Raw genomic sequence first — 24,892 nt, forward strand, 5'->3', positions numbered from 1 at the left:
CTGCGTGGGTTAATAAGTGTAAATCTGCTGCCTGTGTCTGCAGGAAAACTGTCGGATCTGTCACCTCATGCAGATTTACTATACCGGCGCCACAACCTCACAGGGTTAATGTGCCACACACGCGCTCGCGATGCGGCCCACAAGCTGCAACTTTGCATCTGACCCCTCAACTTTGGCATTTATTTATAGTGATGCACACGGTTGACTGAAATGTAAGAATTATCATGAGTGCATTTAGCAGAGAAATCTGAGAGAAGACATTCTTTAGTCAAATCTTTGATTAAAGAGTTATTAAATTTCAACTCCACTTCTACACTTGATTTTTTTTTTATAGAAATTTATTAAGGAAGGTTAATGCAACTGTCTCTGGCTGCCATAAATGATCAGGATTTTGCCAGGTTTAATGCAAGTCATCTCACTTGATGTCAAATCCTATTTCCTAGTGCTTCCCCTTATTAATAGGGATTTAATTTGAAATCAAAGAGAAGCAGTTCAAATATTATTGTGCTGCAAAATGAAAAAAAGAACTAAAGTTCTCAACAGTTTTTGTTAATCCATGTGATTGTAGGAGGTTGGTGTAGATCATGTGCAACCAATTATAGATCTGTAATAATTACTGAATTTGTGGTCGCACATTTCTCAGCTTTCCACACATCATGGTGTCTCTAAAAATGCTGTTTACATGCATCAAAATGTGACGAAAAACCACACATTCATAGTGTGCATCCAGATGCACACTATGAAAAATAATAATCATCCTTTCTTGGATATTCAATTTGTGCCAATTATGACTCACCCTAATTAAGCACAGTCAGCCACTTCATCAGGTTAATCTGATGGCAAAATGCAGTTGAACAACTGTCACGTGAATCTCCAAAGGATGCTCTATTAATATATAATCTGATGGGGGCCATTGGAGCACAACAAACACCATATTCCCTCATATCCCGGTTGTAACAAGTGGTTGTTTAAGCCTTTTTAATCACTTTCAAACAGTCTGTCTGGTCTGCTCTGAAATCAACAATCCATGCCACTGCTGCTTCCCAAATACTCTCTGGTTTTTGGACCAGTTTCTGTAAACCTGGAGAGGCTTTGTCGGAAAAACCCAGCAGATCAGGAGTTTATGAATCACTCAGATCAGCCAATCTGCTGCCAACAATTATGCCTCAAAGTCACTTAAATCCAGTCTTTCCAATTCTGATGTCCTGAATGGAAGCAAGTCATATTCAACGCATCCAAATGCAGTTTGTTGACTCAACGTTTGTCCCAACCAACGTGGCTCGTGAGTCTATATTGCTTGTATATTATATTGGGTTGAAGGTTGGGCGTCTTGCTGAACAGAAAGATCCACACACAACTGAAACTCAAACAAAAAGCCACAGAGATACAGATGTTCAAAAAATATGTCAATGTTCAGTTTTAAAAACATCTTTACAGACGAAAGGTGAGAACAAATATACAAAACTTGCATCGTTTTAGCTTAATCATAATTTGCTTCCCTTGAGGAAGGAAAGGAAGCTTAAAAGGTGACTTGTATACTCAAATCGTAGAAATAAATCAAAATAAAAAACATTTCTAAAACCATAAAGGCTTGTTGAACACCTGTGAGCAGCTGAAACTCTTGTGTCCTGCTGGAGATGAATGCTCAATTGATTTTGAACAAATGCGTTTTGTTTCATGTAGTAAAGAAGGTAAATCGCCTTGTAAGCACACACAGCAGATTGTAATAAATGGGTTAATCCCACTATTGTTCTCACAATGTGTGTGTGTGACCATGTGAAGTTTTAGAGCTTGTGAGGAAAGGTTTCACTTTAGACCTCCAATGATTGTTTCAGAGCCAAATAGGATTAAGATGCGGTTGGAAAGGGAAGCATTGAAATCACAATCAGACTCATAAAAGGAGAAGAAAAGGCCACAACTTGAATTCAGTAAAAAGAGGGATAAAGAAATAGATGATCTTTCTCTAGCTTTGCATTCCTGGCATAAAAAAGTATCAGAAATTCAAGTAAAACAAGATAAAGAAGATCAGAATAATTTTTTGTGTCCAATTGTATTGTATAAATGATTGAAAAGCGGTAATAGCACAGAGCTGCAGAATAAAAAGAGCAGCATGAGAGGACAAGTGAAAGGGCAAGAAGAAACAAACACGTTCAATGAAATGCACACTGCGAGTGTGAAATGATCTGCAGCAATCCTCCGCATGTTTGGCTGTGTTTAGATACTGGCAGCTTGGAGGTCAGCCAACACACAGAAAAAAGGTCAGCCAAATAGGTTTTATGCTTTGAATAAGGTTTTTGAGCCTCTGGCATTCCTAAACACTGAAAATTGAGCCAAGAAAACGCATCGAGCTGAATACAGGTGGCAGCATCTCTGACGAAGAGCAGAGCCTCTTTGAGGCTAAATAACTTGCATTCCTTTTCTATTTTTTCTAAAACGTTTCCTCCACATCTTTATCTCTGGCATTTATATTTGTTTTTTCAGCAGCAAGAAACACTTCAAAACATCTCTGCAGATGCTCAGACATGAATGCCAAGTGATATTCGTTTTTTTTTTGTTTTTTGGACAGGGTGTGTTCATTTTGCATGCACAAAAGGTAGAAGCTGATGAATTAACATGATTGCTGTGGTCGGGCTTTTTGATCTGAAGGAAGGAGCAGCTGCTGACAAAGCAAAAAAGATAAAAATCCCCACAAAGGAAACTATTCTGCCTTTAATGTGAAAAGCTGATTCCTTTAGGAAATTCAGGGGGAAAAGTTTATGAATGCCAAACTTTGCTGTGACCTTGCAGGAACAAATGGGAGGAAAATGAGAAAAATGCAGCTGTATAAATCAAAAGGTCAGTTAATCAAATCTTTCCACTGCCTGGGAAAAAAACAATTTCCATTAAGGATTCAGCACCAAAGTGACAGAACAGATTCTCATTTGCGGTGGAGGATGAACGCCATCGCCGCTTCATTCTTTAAAGCCCCAGCATGCGGCCTGATGGATCTCTAGCTCCACGCCTAAAGGTCAGACAAACGAAATCACAGAAAGCTGCAGGACATGTGTCGAAGCCGCGCGCGCCGAAGAAATTCCATCCATCTTCATCTGAGAGACGCAATTTTTACCGGAGACCTGGGTGACTCGCGGCAGGAGCGGGGTGAAGAATGAAGGGAGGGAGAGAGAAGGGGAGCGGGGGACCTCAAGGCAGGGAAGCGGAACGAGAACAAAAACAGGACAACAAGAAAGGGAAGGAAGAAAGTGAGGATAGATGTCTGTGTGCGAGCGCAGACAGGCAGAACATGAAAACAGAGCAAGACAGACGGCGTGACCACAGAAAGACAAAAACCCAAAAAACAAAGAAAAAAATGATCTTTTCTTCCCTCTAGTCTGTCATATAATGCACAGAAACAGGAAGTGTTTGACTTAATTGAGATCATCTGAGCGTCTATATTCCTGTAAACATTGTTTAATTGATCAGAGGTCATTTTAAAAATCAGTAAAAAGGAAAACCATTACTTCTGGTTGATTGTCGGTAAGTGCTAATGGTGTCAGTCTTATAGTTGGCGGTCAGTAAAAATCCAAAGTTTCATTCAATTGACAAAAAAGGTAAAACTATGCAATATGTTGTAAAGCAACTATTTCAACCGTTGCAAAGAGTATAAAATATTGATCATTACAGATAAGAGTTTAATTTGTTTTGTTTGAATTTCAAAATAAGGACCCAAATAAAAACCTGCCAAAGTTAGTTTCTACATACTCAAAAACAGTTGCTCCATTTTCTGCTTCATTGAGTAACTCAAGTATAACTGATAAGTATTGGCTGGATAATCAGTCATGCTATTTCCTTGGCTGGTGAGCCAACAGTTTTCTGCTCATATTTTGCCAATTTTAGCTTTGATTCTGATTATTCTGCTAGTTTTGCATCTTGTGAAAATGTCTTCAAGCTGAACAGTTGAAAAACTTTTGCTGTTTTTGTAAAACCTGCTAAACGGATCATGTCTGGTCGTATTTCCGCCTCCGTCTTTAAACATCAGGCTTCCAACAACACAGTCTTTAAATTTGAAATGTTTAGCACTTCTGCAACTTTCAATAAGAGTCAAAGGAAAATTCAGTGACAAAAGAAAATTTTGAACTTTGAATACTTATATTTAACAATTATCTTAGTATTCCTTTAAATGCTTTTAACTACTATAATGTATTGACTTCACCTCCAGGACAAGGGCTTTTACAGATATTTTAGAAATAAAAAATATTCAGGAAACACCAGGAAGACATACATTGTTGTGTTCACATGGCCCAGGTTATTATTCAAATTTTGTGCTTTATCTATTGGACCTCTTTTATTCCTCTTCTCAAGAATCACAAAGCAAAAGCGTCTTTCATCCAAAATGCCAGATACAAAATGTCAAAAAGCACAGAGACAAATTTCAGAAGTGACAAAATGCAACCAACTGAATCCTTACTCACTGAATCAATGCAAGTTTTAATCTCATTTTCAGTATTTAGAAACTAAGACAGGAAGTCAAGTTCCCTCTAATGAGCTGAAAAGGAGAGAGAGCTCCTAACAGCCCCCCATTTTCTACATGTTTTTGATCACAGTACTTACGCCAAGACAAAATACCTGGGTGATTGTTAAATTTGAGCAGATAAATAACAGTCAACGGGTTTCCCTTTAACTGTGTTTCCAATATCTATTCAAGGGTTAATAGTGAAGCCAAGTTTTGAGGTAGAAATCAAAATGTTTCTCTATAAAACTAAGTCAGCTCACAAACTGCAGTTTGTTTCATTTGTTGAAAATCAAACACTGTTGTGAAATCAGAAAATAAAACACACTAAATGCCTTTTTTTTTCTTTTTAAGAGTTCAACTTTGGGCTTTACAAAAACATGAGAAAATGTTTCTCAAGGCAAAGCAGGAGGGAGGATGAATGAGGAGGAAAATTAAACGACACCCTGCGGAGTGAACAACTCTCCTAAATCGTCAAGGCTTCGGCTCCTGCATCCATCGCTCCGCCTCCCCCGGTGCTGCAAACAAACGACAGCAGCGCTGATGAGACCTTCACAGGCCAAAAGCCTCATCCATTATGCTGCTGTCAGACTGGGAGTTTAACTCTGCACCTCTTACCATAATAGGCTTCTTGATAATCAGTGGAGTCTAAAGATCAGCTTCAAAATTCAGTTTGACTGAACTCCAAAAGCCTTTATGAGATCTGACTGTTTGAATTAAAGGATTTTCAAATAGTTTGTTCACAGGAGTCGACTCCCGGTGTGTTCCAGAGACGAGGTGCAAAATCATTTCCAAGAGCAGCTTTACTTCACCGCTTCACTGAATATCAACAAAAACTTACAGGCAGGAGAGCAATTTGTCTTCATTTGATGTAAAACAGATCACTGTGATGAAACAAATGAGTCAGGCTCAGTTTGCTCTTCTAAGAATCTCAATGCATGTGAAAGGATGGTCACAGTTTTCATACAGCAGCACAAATTCAAGTTTAATCTTGAGTTCATTGACAAAATTCAAGGCAAACTAATTTACAAAGAGCTTTAAAACAAAACTCAACATCCATCAAGTCTCTGGAGGCTGACCGAGATGCTGACCAAGCTTTGGGCTTCATTCTGGCTTCAGTAACATTGAATCATTAATTCACCTTATTGCATGATAACGAACCAAAACCCAGGCAAGAAACTTAAAAACTGGAGAACATTTTCACTCGGAAATTACTTTTCCACACATAGGCTGTAAATTAGGTTCACTTTCACCTTCTGCGTATTTCACCTTCTGCGTATTTTTAATATATGTGGCTGGATGAGTCATGCTAATGCAATTTTTGCCACCTGTGATGCTCCTTGCTACATTTACATACATCGTCTTAAACGATTCATAAAACCTGGGTATGTTTCTTTTGAGTTAAAAAAAAGTTTACAGAAACTCGTATACACAAACCTGTAGAAGCATGATTGCACTAGCAAACCAAGCCCTGAGAGAACTACTGCCAGGATGATTAGTTTTTAGATAATCTGATGGGTTTTTTTAAGACAGAGATATAGAAATCTGGTTCTTGAGACATACAGTGCTGATAGCTTTCCTGCTTCAACTAATACAAATGTTTAAATCATTTCCTCACAGTTTTACCAATAAGTAGTTGAAATTGGCCTTTAGTAAGCAGGAAAGCTCCCAGCACAGTAAGAAAAGAAACGGTAAGATCTCATTCATGCACATTATATTCATGCAGATGATAAGGTTTACTTAAGATGCAAGTGAACAAGTTAACAATAATCATTCACTCTATATTTAAACCTAACTTAACTGATCAGATGACTTTTACCCACTTTGAACACTAAAACTGTGGCGCCTTAATGAAAACAAGCGGTTTGTTGATGTTTCTGTAACATCATGGATCCAGTCATTGACTTCAGCTACACCATTATTCAAACATCAACTCAGCTAAAATTCATCTGACTCACATTTTTGTTTAGTTATTTTGACTACAAAAATCATGGTTGCATTTTTATAGTTGTTAAATGTAGACAAAAATAATCAGCTACAGGACATAATTTAAGGCCTTTCCAAAGTACTGCAGTGAAACATTTGATGGTTTGTTGCACACTTGTATTCATTTACCCACACCTCGCTACAAAATGAAGGGACATGGCTTTCCAATGTACAGGGAGAATATTTAATTTTAGAAAAAGTTGTTTTATATTGTGATGATTGCAGCAGCTGGTCAAAAGTTGGATGCAGAAATTGCAAAAAAAAAAGACAAAGTTGAGACAAAAATGACTCAATATCAGTGAGTTGCAGGACATCGTGCATTCAGATGGTCAAATAAGCAAGAGTCGACACTTTGGCAAGTCGTTCAAAGAAATAAAAAACAAAAAAAATCAACAATAAGTCTGAGTGTTTATACTTCTGATCAAACATGATCAAAAAAATGTTAGCGACAGGTGTAAAGATGTAAAGGGCAGCTTGCTTTAGCAGAGTCAGACACGTATCAAAGAAGTTCATCCATTTAATTTACCAAACAGCGATCGCGCCTGGTTGGTGGCCGACGGTACAAGGTGCAACGCCCAGTGGCTCTTTTCAAACTTGTCCTCTTGTTGAGCGTTTGTACTTCTGATGCGGCTAAAATAATGTGCCCTTACTCTGTTCTGCACCGCTACAAATCAGATGTGTGTTTGGCAAAATGCTCCTGATATTCATTTCACTTTAAAAGAAAATGTTCTTTTCCAAGGCCCAGATTCTGGAGGCCTTATCACATTGTCGTTTCAAATGTCTTGAAAGGAAAATTGGTGTTGGAAATGAGTGACAGCATATTTATTACAGAGTGAAATCATGTTGAGTTTGACCTTGGCAGTATCTCTCCTGAGAGCAGGTGATGTAACAAATGCCTTGGTTAGTAAGCAGAAGCAGGAGAGTTATCGTCAGCACACCTCATTCCCCGAGTCATTTCCTTGTGTCTGCATCTCTGAGCTCAAACTTTCTCAGACAAACAAAAAGGCAAAAACTTTTCTGCGGCAGCCATCGCAGTTTCATCAAAAAAGGGTGTAATGACAGCATCCAAGTTGAATGAAACTCAGATGAAAATGAAAATAGAAAAGTGATCTTCTTACCAACGGCATGTTTCAGATTATTTTTGCCTCACTATGCTATGATACGTAGGATTGAGGCTTTTCAGGTGTAATAAAATTACGATAATCTAAATATGTTCTTTTTGTGTCTTCTGAAACACTGAACTGACTGGGTATTTTTAAATAATTATTCCAGCTGAGCTCATTAGGGCAATATATACCAAATGTAGCAATTAATCTCTTCCAATAAGTGCATAGCCTCCTTTCATCCCCCTAATCTTTAGCTCCTCCTTCCAGATTTTCTTTTAAATTCACATTTGAACTTTGAGTAGGCCACTCAAAAATGTTTTGTCCACAACCTGACTTGATATTTGTTGCCTGCAGCTTCTGCTCAGATGTGCACCAACCTACGTAATTAAACTGGACTCATAATGCATTTCTGTCTGCAGAAAACAGACTAAATGTCAGGAAACATCTTCTTTTCTATTGATTCTCTCTCTACAGGCAGCAGGAAGTTTGCGTCTGCTGTGAACCAGCTGTCGGTAGACTGCAACACACACACACACGCATCCACCCACACATACACACACAACCACAAAACACCTGCCGGGAGAGCAATGTGTTGTGTTGCTGATCAATAAAGATGGAAGAGAGGCTTCACAGAGACACAGAGGTCACCTGTGTGTGTGCGCAAGTTGAGGAGTATGTGTGTTTAACACATGAGAATGTTGAAAGCAGCCAATACCAACTCTGAAAGATAGGGGGCGTGTTGACACTTAACACAGATTACGTACAAACAGAAGTTTAATCTGAGCCGCATTTTTCAGTTCATTTATGTTCATTTCCATTTCACTGTTTTCAATTAGGATGGTAAAAATTACAATGGCAGGAGTTTTAAATCCGCTTTAAGGTAACGACTCATTTCACAGAATAATAAAAATCGCAGTACAACATTTATGCATCTTATTTCAAGCATGAATTCATAGGAGTAATTCCAACAGTTTCTAAACATGTACATAGTTTATGTTAATCACCTTTCAATTCATATTTGATGAGATTTAGAAATGATTCTCAATAGATAAGCAGGATCAACTGGTACCAACTATGCTTCATCATATGGTGTGTAAATGAATCCACTGTGCCAAATGTTTCTAATGCAGAGTCTTCAAACAGTTGCTCTCTCCGTCTCTCTCTCTCTCATCCATGCTGCATCTGAATGAACCCTAAAAGCCACTGCTGTAAAAGAAAATGCATTTATAATGACATTCCCAGACAGGTCAACAAAAACTAAAAAGAGTTAGCCAACAGATACAGAGATCTACAACAAAACACAAGATGCAGAACCTTTGAGAAAAAAGCTGAAGCTGTAATCGTTACAATGACAATTTTTCAGAGACTGGCCAATTCTCTTTGCTAGTTTTGTCTACGTCAACAGTCTGTCTTTTTCCAGAAAAAAAAAAATAGAAAACACCACTAGTGTTTTGTTCCAAGCAAAAAGACAATTTCATCAGGCTGTAGCAAAACGGTAAGAATGGAAATAAAAAAGAAAAGTGCATCTGGCAAAGCAATCTGCCTTAAATAGTTTGGAGGTTTGCAGAACAGACAACAGGGGGAAAACAAAAACAACAGCAGGGAAAGCAATAAAGTGTGCTGCATATCAGAGATATGTTTTTGAAAAGATGGGGATTACCTTTCACTAAAGGAGAGGCGAGTGCAAAGCTTCGAGATCTGATGCAATTTTAAATGTAAAGTCCTGGGGTGCTTCATTGATCATGCTAAAAAGTATCGTTTTCATCAATATGGCAGCATCTGCAGAAGAAATGTTGATAAGCCAAAGCGAGTATGGGATTATCATTACATTATTCCAGTCAGCTGACCAGCAGTGCACAGGAACAGCAACAGCAGAGGCAACTAAAAATTAGAACAAAGATATAAAACCAACTTTTTCTACTCCATTTAGTGAATTTAGGTGAGCACACTGAGTTTGACCCGTCATTTAATACTGATAAAGTAAATATAAAAGAGTAATTTGACTTTAACTTTCAACCCATCTATAATATTCTTCACACTATCTAAAACGAGCCAACGCAAAATTAAAGAACAAGTCATTTCTCCCTGTAAAACGGCATCAACAAGCAGCAGCGGCAGAAGTAAAGGAAGGACACCTGGAGTTTGAGAGCATAAAATCTGCGGTAGAAAAATGTGTTTTATGGATAATTAGCTGTAGCAGACATATTATACTGCTCTGTGTCTGAGCCAACTAACAGAATGACGTTTTCAGATGTATATTAGTTAAAGCCCTACTAGGAAAACAGACTGATTAATAACTTTAGAGTCTGAAAATTAGAAAAACCCAACACGGCTCATTAATGAGATATTCTGGTGAGATTTGTTTGGAGAAATAAAAGTGTTGGACATCAGAGCTGGAGAACAAATTACAACGTCTAACAGGAAGTCTGCCAGGATTTATTTATTTTTGATTTTTTGTATTTTTTAACACAAGTGGGCTCTTACAAGGTGAATTACATGCAGAATAATCTCATCACAAATATATTTAAATCCCTCTACCTACAGGGCGCCAATTCAAGTCTCCTGCAGATCTTCTGACATATTTTCCTTTATTGCATAAACTACCATAAAAATTTCAGACTTGGATAAACTTAAAATCATTCTGCAACTTTATACATTCCCATTGCCTTCTCTTTCAATTTCTCAATGCTGAGCAGCTTTGAAAGTTGTACAAAATAATTCAATATATTTATTAAAATCTTATTTAAGCTTTCACATCTATTAAATATCCCTTCAAGTCATAAAATGTAGCATGAATTAGAAAATGCTCCTTTTTAATGAAGGGGCCCTAATAAAGTGTCAAATATTAGCTGATTTTTATATATTTTGAATAATGTTGAACAGAAAATTTGCAGATACTTTAAGCAATCCGGCTTGAAAGCATTATCTAGACTAGATTGAGCAGCTCTTTTCAGTGTTTTCATTTTTAGTCTCTCCTCTTTTTCTGAAAATAAGCCTTAAATTTTATGTTCAAAATCCTAACCAACAGGAAAATCCCCTCTAGGTTTGTTTGCAGCCAGTTTTCAATATATTGCATCACCAATGTGAAGCATTTTATCAAGAAAGTGTTGAAACAAAAAAGGCCAAAGCAGGAAGATGATCACAGACAGGACAGAGGGAGGATCAAGCAAACGCTGCTCAACCTAACCAGGTACATTTGATACATGACACTGCAGTGCCTGGGAGAAACCAGAGGAAACTGAATCCATGCGCGCTCACACAACCGCCGATTCCCATATTTTGATTTACTAGGCAATGCAACACCGCTCCACGCTGTAAAAAATGCGTATATCAGGACACTGAGACTGATGCAACGCGCAGTGGCTTCTGACACCATCAGAGCAACTCCTCTGAACTAATGAGGTTTAAAAGGAAGAATGAAAGAAAGAAAAGAGAAGAAAAACTGCATTTATTCTGAAATTATCAGTATTCTTTTACTTGTGTGAAATCACTAAATATAGAGAGCGAAATCCAACCATGAAATATATCACAGTTTCTGTTCATTTTCACTTGTCAATCAAATGATCCCAGGAGTTAAAATTAAACTGGAACATTGAACACAAGTTTAACTTTAGTGAGATAAAAGGACAGAAATGAATAGTTTTGCCGTTTTGGTAACGTCAGGCGAAGGAAACCTTGCTTATTTTAGTCCAACCTGATTTGACCCTCTCCTGTGACTAATGGATCATTTTCTTCCTGGAGAACAGACTATAGTGGTTTAAACAGGTTATTTTCTTTGTACATGATGCACCACAGGCACTGCAGATTTTTTCTGATTTCTTGTCAACATAAATAAAATATCTGTAAAACAATGTAACTGTCCTCACAGCAAAATGTTTAATTTAATTTTCTCTAAAGCAGCCAAAGCTAAAGAGCTCTTTCTTTCTCCAATGAAGGAACCCTCTATTTATGACACACTAATTCAATATAAGGAATTACAGCACAGAATTAATCTATTACAGAATTAATGTAACCACTTCTAAATTCAACAGAACTCACACCACAGAAAAAAAAACTTGTCTGTAAATTATATATCTATACAGAAGTTTTAGGTCTTTCTATGACCACTAACTATTTACATTGAGAACATAGTTAATAAACACTTTTGTCAGAGAAATGAGGCTGTTACCAATAGTTCAGCACAAAACAAAAGAACTAAAAAATTCAAGCATTGTTAAGTGTAAATTTAATTATAAAATCTTCAAACAAGTCAGCCTAAAGTAAACTCAAAACAACCCAAAATGGAATGGGAAAAAGAAAAAAAAAAACAGCACCAAGCCTGCCAAACATGAGCTTCCAGTTTGTGAAATCAAACTACTCAAAACTCAAACTGCTTAGCAGAACAAACGAGAATGAAATGTTCAAAATGGACAGATGAACAAAACCTCTTCCTGCACACTGCTCCACTGGAGGAATGAGTTCAGGAGCCTTTTATAGGGAGCAGGTGAGGCTCATCAACATCTCATTGGTTTGCAATTCTCTGCTGGTCCAATGAGGTCGCTGCTCTCCTGCAGCCTCCAGGCATCTTCAAGTTCAGCCCTCACAGCTGAACTTGAAGCCTGCACTGCCTCAAGAGACCAGGGGCCGGAACAAGGGGAAATTCAAACACCAGTTTTTGTGCATCTCTACTTTTAATCACAGAGGTAAAAACAGGAATGAATGCAAAAGAAAAGTCCTTTAATCCCACTATGTTCTCCAAAAAGAGTTCACTTAAAGTAATTGGAGAAATAAATTTATCTCGACCTTTTTTAAAGCTCAAAACCTTTCTGCATATTTGCGTAGTAAAGCCACCGTCTCAACTCTACCACGACTTTGGTGGTTAGCACTGTTGCCTCAGAGCAAGAAGTTTCCATGTTCAAATTATGGCCTTTGTTTGTGGGGACGGCATGATCCTCCATAGTATTCGAGTGGGTTTTTTTCCAGGATTCTTTGGTTTCAGGCCAAAATCCAAAAACCTGTGTGTGACTTCAACTGGATAATCAAAATATTCCAGAGGAGGGAGTGTGTGCAAGACTGATGGTCTCACGTTCCCCAGTGGCTCTCCTTTCATGCATCAGTGGAGACAAGCACCAGCCCTCTGCTACTCAGAATGGGATGAACTGGGTGTAACTTAAAATGAAAAAATAAATAAATCTATTCAAATTGGACAATTCCTTGAATGCACTCCATTCTAAACTAGAGGAAGAGAAAAATCTGGTCCAGTCATCCTCAACCCTGATGCCCAGTCTCCACTGACCTGCATTATTTACATGTTTCCTTGACTTCGTCGAACTTATTTACATGAAATCATCATCAACGTTTGCTATGGCTTCGTCACACCCAGAATGAAACCACACAACTCAGATGTGCAAAAGCAGGGATACAGCATTACTGAAATTATGGCTGGATAACATATCACAACATAGGTCTTCCATATTGATCAATGTCAGGATTATTGATTCATTTTGTTGCATCTGAACTACACACAAACTAGTGACGCAACCAAATCCTTTTTTATCCAAAGTCTTCACTCAACGCCACTGTTTTTGTTCTTTTGAAGCAGTTGACACACAATGGCAAAACCTTAAACTTCTGTTGTGCAACATTATATCAGATGCATTAGCATTTGATATTGATCACATATCTATTGCCATATATATCGTTATTGATTCATTGTCCAGCCCTACTAAAACAAATTAAAAACCCTCAGCTGCTGACTTTTTGAGCATCATAATCATGCTCAGACCTTGGGATTTGAAGAAACAGAGAACCGTCAACTATGTTTTTGTTGTTTTTTTTAAGTAAGCTATAGCCAAAGGAAGAAAAACACATCCAACTGACTAAGGGTGAACCAAGTAACTGCTCTAGCAGCAATGAGTCTGATTATAGAGGAGCAAGGCTCAGAAAAAGGGTCAAATATAAGGCATCTAAGGTTTTCCTGCAAAGAGAAAAGAAGTGACTAAAACCTACATACTTTTAGACTGCAAGAAATCAATTTGGAGATAAACAACTAAGGAGGACACAAAAACAGAGGTTGGGATTGGAAACCAAGGAAGAGACATGGTAAGATTAACTTGGAAACTTTAATTGAAGAGAAGGTCACAAATCCCCAGAGTCTCAACACACTAATGAGCCGTTAGCTGATTAACAAACTGTGTGAGGGAGACAGAGTCACATGAGGACTGAGGAGGTCCTGAAGTCACTAAAACGAGAAAAAATACCATGTTTCTGAAATCAACAGAAATTCACAAACCGCAGAACTGGAATTTCTGCTTCCCGGTCTAAACACTACTCATTTGAGGCTGAACAAGTCAGAGCAGAGAAAAGCCTATTTAAACATTAACATATTAAAAAGAGCAAATGAATAAACTGCTAATTAACAAAGAGTTGTGCAACATACAGTTACAGCCTTCCATCTGCTACTCTTCCTCGATTCGACCCTCAAGACCTCACGCTTCACTGAAAGGCTTCACGTACATCAGACCTGATGTACTGTACATATTCAGCATTTTCAAAGACAAAAGAGAAAATGTACAAACCAGTTTCCACCTAATCAGAGCAAAAATGTGCTGCCATTTTCACAGTCATCACACTACTTACTCCAAAGACAATAAACTCAATGAATCAGACAAAAGTTTAAAATGGCCTTTACATTTTTCTAGGTTAAGATGTTTTGGGACCCAAACAGTAGAAGTAATTTCTTTTGAGCATCATCCATAAGCCCTATAATGAGAAAACGTTTGGAGCGACACCTGTAGATCATTGATGAGGCTTCAAAACCTCTTCAGTACTCTTCAAAATTGAGCAGTCTTCAATCTAGGCAAAGCAATCCATAATGCACTCTGTGTGGTTGCACACAGCCTCTGAAGCAGGCTTTCTGTTCACAAATCCCACTTCACTAACTTGCATTAGTGAATGTTTCTGAAATCTGGGATGCATTTGGTCAGAGTGCTGCTGGATCAGCGGCTTGTCAGGGTCCCTTTCCCAAAACTGTGCCTGGAAAACAGGAACGTTGTTACGTTCAGCTCGCCTTTATTCCAGGTCTCACACATTCACCAAGAGTTGTGCTCACACAATAGACTGTCTACAATTAGAAGCTGCTAATGTATTTTATATATTTAATCACTGCAGAATTCACAAGCAGAGGTTGTAATGTATTCTGCATTCAATTAACATATTGAATCTTAAATGGTAAGAAGTGCTAATTAAAAGTTCATTACAAGGACAATTAACTTAATGCATGCAGGAGATGCATTGGATACCAAGATTCAGGTTAAACTCGAGGTTCGTGGGCCAAATCCAATCCGCTGTAGCTTTTCATGTGGCCCTCTAGGATCTAGACCAGGGGTGTCAACATCCAGTCCTCGAGGGCCAGTGTCCTGCAACTTTTAGATGTGCTTCTGCTGCACCACGCCTGAATAGAGTAATCGGTCATTAGCAAGGCTCTGGAGAACTGATCTACACAAGGAGGAGGTAATCAAGTCTTTTCATTCCTGTGTTTTGTACCTGTGGCATATCGAAAAACTGCAGGACAGTGGCCCTCGAGGACTGGAGTTTGACGCCCCTGATGTAGACTAAACACCAAGCGTGGTTAAATATTTTTTTTTATCAAATGAATGCAGTTTTTATCCCTTTACTGTAAGATTATATCAATGTAGTGTATACAGCATGTAATGTATACAAAACCAGATATGCGTGACCTTTTTTGTTCAATCTAAAGCATAAAAAATGTTTAAAAATCTGATTTAATGACAGTTAAGATGACCAAACTCATTTCTGCTGATCAGAATAATGATTTTTTTTGTCTTTGATAGAGATTCACATGTTATTGCATTATGAGGTGAGAGAAAACGGTTATGTTTTTATGCAATGGCTTAACTATTGCTCAATATACACAGAATGTCAGAGAACTTGACTCCTTTCTTCTCTCTTTACAATCTGCTTTTCAATCTGTCCAGTGCAGTTTTAGATGCACAAAAAGTTTGTAGTTTCTTTTCCTCCAAGGGAAAAATATCCAAATATAAATTCAAAGCAACCAAAGTAGTTTACCATCTAAAAGACAAAGACAGCAGCACCAGGGGCCTTTGTAATAGGAGCACTTTATCCGTCAGCGGCGGCATCACATGCGATTACAATCCTATATTACGGTGAAGAGGCCTGACAGTAAAGCCCGAGCCTCGGGACTGGAGTCGTATTTTCAGGCCGATTACAGCAGCGATTTGGCCTTCACGCCTCATTCTCTGAACCATCCGAGGCCACGATGCCCGTCTGCCTCCTGCGGCTTTATGGATCAACAAGCCACCTTTGAGGCCGTCTTTAATGCGCCTGTTACTCATCCGGACCAGCTCACCAGCCGAGCTGGGCGGTGTTATGGAGCAATCCACAGAACGCGTCGCATTCAGGCCCAGTGTCCTGCAGTCAGATTGACACCTTGTTGTTATCTTGGTAAAGGTGTAAAACTACAAACACGACGGTTTAAAATCTGTCTGCAGATATTAATCAAACCTTTCACATTTTTATTTAACAAGTAAATAATCAAGATAATAATCTCAAGATTCAGTCCTGAGTTTCCAAATTACAGATTCAAGAACTCTGATTCCTATTCTGTGGAAAATCGCATTCAAGTCATTTCAAAACCAGATTTCTAGCACACTGGTCGACTGTTTCAGCCTGGTTGGTACAAGGCACATCTTTTGCAGCTGCATTTTCCAAAGAAAGTAGACACACTCAGTTAAGGCTTAGCACATAACTTACTGCTTAGCTTTTGAGGCTGGAGCCTCTTTGGCAGTCTTGGCTTTGACGACACAGTCAAGTGCAACACTCCAAACCTCGCTGCCATCCTGACGGCACATTATGAAGGCTACTAATGATAATTTTACACATTTCCCTCTGGAAAGCAGCTTCTGATAAACAAGTGAAGCAAATTACAAAATGAGCAAATATCTGGGACTTGTGTGACTAGAGAGGAGGAAAATAAAATAAATTGTAATCTTTTTCAAGCTAAATCACTTTTGAATGTTATTTTCTCAACATTGTCCTTACAGCAAAACCAAACAGAGCCTTTAGATCAGAGAACATTTCATTTAAATCCATCTGCTTCTGACAAGAACTAATGACATCAAACAAATGCCTTGACATATTTAAAGTACATTCGGACTCTGTTACACAACTCAAGCATTCATTTTCATGGCAAAGCTAAATGTTGTCAGAAGCAATCTGTTGACAGTGATAAACTCTTGGTACATGAAAGCTCGTTTATGAAGATAAAGGAGAAGGAGGAAAATTAGATTGATGCATCTGTGCAAGAAAATAAAACAGGATGTGCCTTACAGAGCTTTCTACAATCCTCCTGCTTTGGCAGACGAGCATTTTCTCTTCCAACAGAATCTAACCCAGAACAAAGTCTTTAAGCAACCTTGAATTGTCACAACTGCCTATTTACTGTTGTCTAAGGTTCCACATGAGGAAAACGCACCAGTGTGGGTGCTGAAAATTGCAAAAACAATATTGATTACATTTAAGGCAATTTATTTCCAAACATTTTTCTTGGCTGGACATTTACAGCCCGTCCAATTGACCAAATACAGGGTTCCTTTACCAATTTTTGGGATGAAAACATTTGTAAAAGTCCAAAATCAAACTTTTGCAAAAACCAAACATTTCATTTGCCTTTAAGACAACCCACAGCAGAAAACAGAAATAATCAGAGATGCTCAAAACCCTGTGAAAACCTGCACCATTAAAGAGAACAGTAATATTTAACTTTAAATAATGTTGCAGCAGCTACTACAGTCATTTGAAATCATTTCCTAGGATGGGCTTCAGGATGACGACCTTTATTCTTGTTTTAATTGTGCATGGCGTTAGGATGAATTCAAAACAAATCTAAAGCATGCATGATAGATATTGTTCATCTGTGATAATGGATGAACCCCAGATTTCTGTTCAACTCTGAATCTTTCACTCATGCGTCAAAGTTTCTTCTTCAGAGACGATAAAAGCAAAGGAAATTAACATTCGGAAAGAGATGCACCCCTGACAATAGGTTATTATTTGTGCCTGATTATGTATCCTGTAGTCAGCCTCTGCTACATCAAAACACACGCAGACACACACACACAAACACAGGATTAGAACAAAAGGCGAGTCCCGCGGCACAGATTTGCGCAGGGAACATAATAGCTGATGACATGCGGCAGTTTGGAGGCTTTCAAAGCGACGCGGCTAATCTTCCTGCACTGGAATAACATTATTTTCTCCGCTTCCTCCTCCTCACCGCCCGCCCGCCCACCGGGGAGGCACAGGTTATTGTGTCCAAACGCACCCGAAGGTTAACCCACACAATGAATGGGCAGCAGTGAGCCACGCAGCCGGCTGATCGGGCTGCCTGGCTGATAGATTGTGATGAGGCAGGTGATCGTTTAGAATGGGGTTCAAACACAACAAAGAGACATTTCAGATTGTAGCGCCTTCACGCTGAACAATAAAGCAAAGAGGCTAGACTGCAAAGGAGATAAAAACAAAAAAGTGAGGGGGGGCGGAGGGAGAAACAGAAGGGGACTGGAAAAAGTGTTTTGGTGTCAATCCAGGTTTATATTGTGTGTTTAACAAAGAAACGTCTGTTCTTTGACCTCAAAGTGAGGACAGCCATGAAAAACAAAAATGATCCAGAACAATGGAGAGAAACCCCAAAGCAAAACATCTAAATCTCAAATTTTACTAGAAAGTGCTTTGTCTCTTACCACTAAATATGTCGATCTGACATTTTCCTAAAACAAAACTGCCTATTGAATTAGCTATAAGGCTTAAATTAAATTAAATTCAGAAATGAATTTGCTTTTCATCTGAGCAACCAAATTCAGTAAAAAGAGGAAATGGGATTATAAGATCTATAGTCATAAATTATTGAGTTCATCTATTGCTTTTCATGTGTTCTGGCCATAAAAACGTTTCCAATGCTATAGCAAACACTGGGCAAAAAAATAAATACTGGAACAATTAATGCCCAATTTTCAACAGGTCCAAATGATTGAAGTAGCATTCAGGCCAACATAGAAGAACTCACTGCAGTTACTGTAATGATCTACTCTGGTTCTGATCAATAAAACATCGAGATGGTAAGAATGAGAGGCAATAACCTAACATTAATAAGGTAAATTAGACGACATAGTTACTAAAGATTTGCTGCTCACAGGCAGAAACTTAACATGAATAGTCATCTAAAAACAAAAAAGTCCTTCAAAGTTGCTGTTTTATTCTATTGAGCCATTTGTCTAGGCTTTAAAACAAGCTGAATTTAATTTATTTTGTGATTTCCAGGCACATAAAGTGAATATGTTGCCTCCAGTTATGAAAATGTATAGACCAAAAACAACTTAAAAGAAACAATCGTGAATTATACCCATATCTGACACCATGATATTGGTTGTTTACAACCTAAGTTCACCAGGTGTTTGTTAATTGCTGCTGCCGCTAGTCTGGAGGAGCAGTGTGGAGGAGGCTCTGTGAAACGGATGCTGGGTTGGGACTGAAACTCCAGTGAGGAGATTTAGGGAAACGGTATGAGCACCGAATGGCTGAAACTGGAGAGCCCAGGTTTTCTCAAACACAAATGAATAAATCAGTGGGAATGTGCTTGATCAGGGAACCACATCATGAAAAGGTATAGAGCTCAAGAAAGTCAATTTTGATTAACATCCCCCCTTTAAATCTTTAAATAGCACAGTTCCTCAGAAAAAATAAAAATCAGTCAAGGCTTTACAAAACACTGCGACTGAAAAAACTATTATGGAATGAGGAAGTATAGAAGTAACAAACAATCCTCAACATTTTTGGAAGATTACAAAGATTAATATTTATCATCAGTAATCATCAGCACATTACTTTCTAAAAACTGAAGCGTTTCCTCCTCTACAGACATTAACAACCACACAGTGCAACTCAGAGGCTTATTGACCAGAATCACAACAAATAGGTCAAAAAAAACAAACATGATCAGCTTTATTGTTGCTTATCTTTAAGACGACTCGCAGCTGCAATCCCATCACTGCTGTGTGGCGAATAAGTCTGTGTTCAGAGGACAGGAAAGAAGCCAAGCTATCTCTGAAATGAGCCCATCAGATACCATGTTCATGGCTGCAGGACCCAATGTAGTGCCATCATTTGTTATCATAGCTTACAGGCTTGTCCCTGGGAGGCATTAGTGGTTATTGGCCATAAATCCAGTTTTGCTTTTGTCATAGCATTTGTATTTTCTAGGAGAATTGCATAAACTGTTTTTTTTTATTATTATTTTTAAAGGAGTCCATGTGATTAAAAACACACCACTTTGGTTTAAAAGTTCACATTTGGCAGGAGTAAAAGTAGTTGCATCTGCTGTTCTAGTCATAAAAAAGTTAAGCAAGTAGAAAGCTTTCAAACATTTGCATAAATTACCCTTTCAAACTGCAACCCAAAATGAATCCATGTAAAAATGACCAAGAGCAGAGCAGCAGATCGTTTTCTAGCCATCTACTCCTGTGTCTCTTGTTTCAACCTCGCATTATTCAGCACACTCAGATATGATCAGCTCATAAACATTTATATCCGGCTTTTAAATCAGACACCGCCGGCAGTCATTTTCCTTGTAAAATAGCGGTAAATGTGTATTTAACCTCCATTAGACCCCATCTCCTCCCACATATATTAACTTGTTTGCATTCACCGACAGATTACAGTCTGTGCCCGACATGCAGCGGTAACTCTGCATGCTGACGTCGTCCTCTGCAGCTCCGCTACAACTCTGATGCCAAAAAACATCAACGCTGACATTACCAATTCAATATCCCGCTCATAAAGACGGCTAATTGGTGGAACAGTGTGGTTCCTGAATCGACGGGTGGGCTGAAATTTTTATTTCTGAATGAGAGAGGGGGAAAAAATAAAGCATAAATGAAGAGGAGGATGACCTTCAGAGCAGCTGCTCTTTTACCAAAGGTAAAACATTAGCTGTTAATACTCATCAATCTGCACGCAGTGTGGCTAATGAGAGGCCGAAGGATGCCAATTAAGGACAATTTAGGATGTTTACTCAGAAATTTTACCCTTAAACCGCCAAGCAGTGTCTCGGCAGTGACTCCTTATTAAGATTTTTCCAAAATAAAGTTTTGCAGATTTAGTGTGGTGGCTTTGTTGTCTCTCGTTTGTCTTTTAACTTTTACATGCATATGTCAAAATAATTAAAATCAAGAATAGAGACTAAGGATGTACCGTTTATATAATGTCACTGGTGCCTGATAAATGCATTCAGACCTTATACCCTTAGACTCACAGTCATCACCGCCCTGCATGTTTTAGATGTGTTCCCACTGCAGAACAACTGATTCAAATCATTGCAGAAACCTGTTATTCACCAATTCATATAAGCCAGGTGTGTAGCAGCAGGGAAACACCTGAACCATGCAGGACACGCGGCCCCTCATGACCGGGGTCAGGGACCTCTGGCTTAGAGCGATCCTATCCAACCAATGAAAGAGCTCAGTGGGAGAAACTAAATATATCACAAAGGAAGTTGGTGATAAATAATAAAGCATGCAGTGTGCCATATTAGAACTTGAAATCACCCTGGCTGAAAAAATGAATCTTAATTCCTCAATCTGTTATTGCAAAACTGGTTATCAGCTTCCTAAATGTCAAGATTAAATCCTCTTTTTTATTGTTTTTTTGCCTAAATCTTTACAACTAAAGACACAAATGAGAACTGAGAAAATAATATGGCAAAAATCAACCATCTATATTATATTGATATTCTGCTTCACTTGTGAGGATCTCTTTTGGTCTCAGTGTTCAAATAAAACACAAAATGAGCTTCATGAGGGGAGGTCCTGGGTCCTTGCTCAACAGATTTCATCTTTTTGGCTGCTGAGCCAGGAGGTGCAGAAGTCATCCACCTCATTAGCAAAATGATCAAAACTCTCCAGCCTCAGGCCACCAACCTGCCAACGAGAGCGAAGATGCTGTGGCAGGAATATTCCCAGTGAAGCAAACTGGTCAGAGAGCAAAACATAGTTGGATGATTTACAATTATAAAATATTAAATAAAACGATATTAAACGTGACACGACGTCAGGGCTTTTTATTTCAGAAAAGTCAAAGAAGATATTCCCGAAATCCCATCCGAGAGACACCGTTTGACTATATGAGTAATAACAAATATTGATCGGTTCAGTGATTGGTCCTTTCGGGAGACTAAAATCCCCCTGCGGATGAATCATTGATGAGCATAAACGCCGCTCGCAGCTGTGCGCCGCCAGGTACCTGGAACCAGAACAAGAGGATTTCTGGACTCAAAGCACCTCTGCTGAGCTGAGAGGGGACCAAACCCACACACAGACACAACCCGGATCAGTGAGACCCGTCACTGAGAATCCACCTTAGCGGAAGACAAAGACATCCACCCAAAACGTCCGCGCCGATCCCGCCGTTAGGGGTGTCTGAACGCACCATTTTCACGGGATTTACCTCCCAGACGCGCATCCAGAGCCCCCAGCCTCACCGTGTCAACAGACGGGATGACACCGAAGTTGAACCGTGACTGAAGGTGCGTGGCTCCTGCAGATGCGCGTGTTTGAGGGAGTTTCATCAGTGCAGCTGCGCGTGCTCACGTCCAGCTGACTGGCAGCTATCAGTCAATCACAGGTGTGACACGCGCACGCGCTTCGCGAGAAAACCACGAGCCTGAACAAAGGTCACAAGAAAACAACTTGATCTGTTTATCGCACAGATACGCACTCTATGAAACTGCTCTCAGGCGTGAACGCGCGCACGCACACATTGTTCACTGTTCATCAGGAAAAAGATCCATAAAAACAAGTAGAAACGCACCTTTCAGCCTGCAAAGACTCCGTAGAGGCTTAGTCCGTCCAGCCGGAACATTCACATTAATCCACAGCCGCTCCGCTTATTTCCAAAATCAAACCGGGACCGAGCCGGTAAGAGGATCCTTTCCCAGGCAGCACCGAGAGGTTCGTGCGAATAAATCCACCAAGAGAGCCGGCTCACGCGGAGACAGAGCCGGGATGAGGTGCGCCAACTCCGGGTCAAACGACACAATGAGGCGTTTCTCAGCAGCCCAGCGTCTCCAGGCCCCCGGACCACGCCCTCCTCATTATCATAATGGATTGACTGGAGCCAATCAGAGAGCGGGACTCGGTGTGCCTCTCGTTCAATTTAAAGTCGCTATGAATCGCACCGATTATCCACAATAAGAGTCGTAACTTCTTCAAATATCTGATACATTAATTCAATTGAAATTATTTTTCTACTGAGTTTCTAAATTTGAATTTCTGAATCTGTGGTGGAAGTCTTGAATGATGTGATGCCAAATAATCATAAACAAATATGACAATGAAGTAAAGCAATACACTAAATATGCGTTGACTTATTTCTGCTCTGCATCCCCAGAACCAGAACCGAACATGGAGAAGCAGCATTCAGCTTCTATGCTCCACAAATCTGGAACAAACTTCCAGAAAACTGCAATACACCCGAAACACTGAATGCCTTTTAAACCTCGATTAAAAACTCACCAGTTTATAGATGCTTTTGAAACATAATCAATGACACATTAATCGACAATCTGATTAATGTTTAATGAGATTAACCTTGATTAAATGTTGAAGATTTGACAAACTTTAAAGCAAATGCAGAGATATGTCTTAAAGTACTCTAATATGGATTAATTTACAATCTGATGTGTAACAATGGCAGTTGACAAAACATAATGTTTCAACTGTTCAGTGTTTTTTCACTTTGTATTTTTTGTGTTTTTATGACATAAAGCACTTTGAAAGGCCTTGTGGCTGAAATGTGATGTGATGAAAAACAATTTCATTTGATTTTGACTCATGCAAAATTCTTCATTATTCTATTAATGTTTTATGCAATGTGCACAAACGGTCTACTACAAAAATTAAATTATAAATCCTGGCTTGATATCAACTTTTGAACATTAAGCTTTGAAATAGTATCAAATCATGCAGAACAATAAATTTGACAAACTTTAAAGCAAATGCGGAGACTGATGTCTCTAATATGGATTAATAATGAACTGTCTTTATTGCTCTGTACATACATACCACATGGGGTTTGTATGTAAACCCCAAGATAAGTGGATGAAGAGCGAATTTAAAAGGAATGACGCTTGGAACGAAGAACAGTTGAGTCTAATTAACTAAGTGTTTTGATGCAGAGCATGACTGCAGGAGCAGAGGGAAAACAAGCTACTGATAAAGAATGAACACCTTGGGAATCACTTTAATAACCAACTAAACACAAGAAAACACAGCAGACACGACCAAACTCTAAGATAATCAGACAAGTATGAACAGAATAACAAAACTAAAAACCGGATCATTCATAAAGATAAAACTTAATCCAGCAAACAACTGTAATTTAAGCTGCTTATTCTTTGTTTAAATGCGTCTAAAACTAATGGATTATTTCTCAAAACACTTAACCTCATGAATCAAAATATGTGTCGTCTTCATCTGAGTATGTGAATATCACAATAAGCTGTGGCAAAATGGAAATACAATAAATTCTTAAAACGAGTTTATTTTGCATTAAATGTTTTCTCAAGTATAATCAATAAAACAGCTTATTGATACAGAATCCTGGTCAAGATATCATAATCCATAAGAAACCCAGGGTTTCTAATTCTAATTAGGATGAACAAAAATCATCCTAAAGCTAATTTAAATCTTTTGACAAGACAGTTAAATACTTCTGAGAATGCAGTGTGGTCAGAAAAAAACAAAATTGTACAGTTCAAATGTCATTTGTTTAGAGGAGAGGCAGCACATCACCTCAAATAAACCACAGCAACGATGGAGTCTGGAGTGGAAACAAGGTGGAAAACTTTGACCATAATGTTGAACTTTATGGAATTAAATAAAGGCTGAATAGAGACATTTTTGGTAGGAGTCTGAAGGTTGTTGGTGATTTTAAAACAAATAAGAGTCTAAACAAAGCCATGGAAATTCTTGTTTTACTTTTTTGCACACTTGTCTTTGTGGGGGTAGAGATGCAGTTACAGAAATAAAGGCTGAGGTGCTCATTAAATATTTTCTCCGCTGTACACTTAAGGTCTGAGTTGTGGAAAAGTGAGACATCTAATTTCTACAGCGCTGGCTGGAAATGTAACTACTGAAACTGGTATCAGTAAAAAGAAGAGGCTTGTCTACTCCAGAGTGCGTCCCACTGTTGTAAAATGATTTCCTGAAGGAAACTTCAATTAAATTTCCGGCTCACAAACTGA

At 38.7% G+C, this 24,892-nt stretch overlaps 1 protein-coding gene across 4 annotated transcripts in view; it reads right to left on the minus strand.

Annotated features, from left to right (window-relative positions):
- Positions 1-22,666, minus strand: part of LOC129353281 (semaphorin-6D-like) — a 146,423-nt gene extending 123,757 nt beyond the window's left edge. For all 4 annotated transcript variants that reach the window (XM_055022553.1, XM_055022552.1, XM_055022551.1 and 1 more), the window contains exon 1: positions 22,459-22,666. The gene's annotated coding sequence lies outside the window, so the exon portion shown is untranslated. The remainder of the gene's footprint in view (positions 1-22,458) is intronic.
- Positions 22,667-24,892: the final 2,226 nt, after the last annotated feature.

Source organism: Poeciliopsis prolifica, unplaced genomic scaffold, assembly GCF_027474105.1.
Source record: "Poeciliopsis prolifica strain line A6 unplaced genomic scaffold, Auburn_PproV2 SCAFFOLD087, whole genome shotgun sequence".
NCBI lineage: Eukaryota > Metazoa > Chordata > Actinopteri > Cyprinodontiformes > Poeciliidae > Poeciliopsis > Poeciliopsis prolifica.